We start from the raw sequence: 1,260 nt of genomic DNA on the forward strand, positions 1-1,260 counted from the left end.
ATATTTTTATAAGCAAAACTTTATTAGAAATGTCACATATATAACAATATTATAGAAATCTATAAAAGAGTATAGTTGAAGTTTAAAAAATTAAACACGTGTAATTTGTCTTCTTAAAATGTTGGTATAGGATCTATTTGTTTTAAATGAAAACTGATATAAAATTAATAATTCTTTTTTTATTAGTTTCAAGTATACAGTACATTGGTTGGACATTTGTATAGTTTATAAAACAATCCCCCAATTGCTCCTTCTCTGGTTTTCCACCTAGCCAGTATATTAATGCTAACTGCATTCCCTACACAGGGCTCCCCTTCCTCGTGACTATCAACTAGTTATTTGTGTTTCTTTTTTGAAATTATTATTTATTATTATTTATGCCTACAGCACCTGGTCTTCCTAGGTGATCTCCCATCCAGGTACTAACCAGGCCTGACCCTGCTTAACTTCCGAGATCAGACATCGGACTTGTTCAGGGTGGCATAGCTGTAGACTATGGACTGTGGCTCTGCTGGGGCACGAACCCAGGACCTCCTGCTTGTAAAGCAGACGTGCTAACCGCTACACTATGGAACCACATCGTAATTTGTATTTCTTTAACCCTTCACTCCATTATTCCAGACCCTTGACAACCCCTCCCCTCTGTCCATCACCAAATTGTCCTCTATGTTTGTGAGTCTGTTTTTGATTAGTTTGTTCTTTTTGTTCCTTAGATTTTTCATATAAGTGAAATCATATGGTATTTATCTTTCTCTGACTTATTTACTCAGCATAATAACCTCTAGGTCCATCCATGTCATTGCAAATGGTAGGATTTCATTTTTTTTTTTTAATGACTGAGTAATATTCCATTGTATATATGCACCATAACTTCTTTTATCCAATCATCTGTTGATGGACATTTAGGTTGCTTTCATATCTTGGCTATTGTAAATTGTGCTGCCATGAATATTGGAGTGCATAGATCTTTATGAATTATTGTTTTGGTTTTCTTTGGATAAATACCCAGAAGTGCAACTGCTGTGTCAGAAGGTATATCCATTTTAAATTTTTGAGAAACCTCCATAATATATTCCACAGTGGCTGTACCAGTTTGCAGTCCCACCAACAATGTATGAGGGTTCCCTTTTCTCTGTATTATCGCTAACACTTGTTGTTCTTTGATTTATTGATAGCCATTCTGACAGGCGTGAAGTGATATCTCATTGTGGTTTTAATATGAATTTCTCTAATGATTAGTGACCCTGAGCATCTTTTCAT

The 1,260-nt window shown here is 35.2% G+C and overlaps 1 protein-coding gene and 1 pseudogene across 4 annotated transcripts in view; one reads left to right on the forward strand and one right to left on the reverse strand.

The window, feature by feature from the left end:
* The window catches only part of TEC (tec protein tyrosine kinase), a 137,836-nt gene that overhangs the window by 31,448 nt on the left and 105,128 nt on the right, over window positions 1-1,260 (forward strand). The gene's annotated exons all lie outside the window — the stretch shown is intronic.
* LOC111741408 lies at window positions 379-494 on the reverse strand (annotated as a pseudogene).

Source organism: Pteropus vampyrus, unplaced genomic scaffold (assembly GCF_000151845.1).
Source record: "Pteropus vampyrus isolate Shadow unplaced genomic scaffold, Pvam_2.0 Scaffold77, whole genome shotgun sequence".
NCBI lineage: Eukaryota > Metazoa > Chordata > Mammalia > Chiroptera > Pteropodidae > Pteropus > Pteropus vampyrus.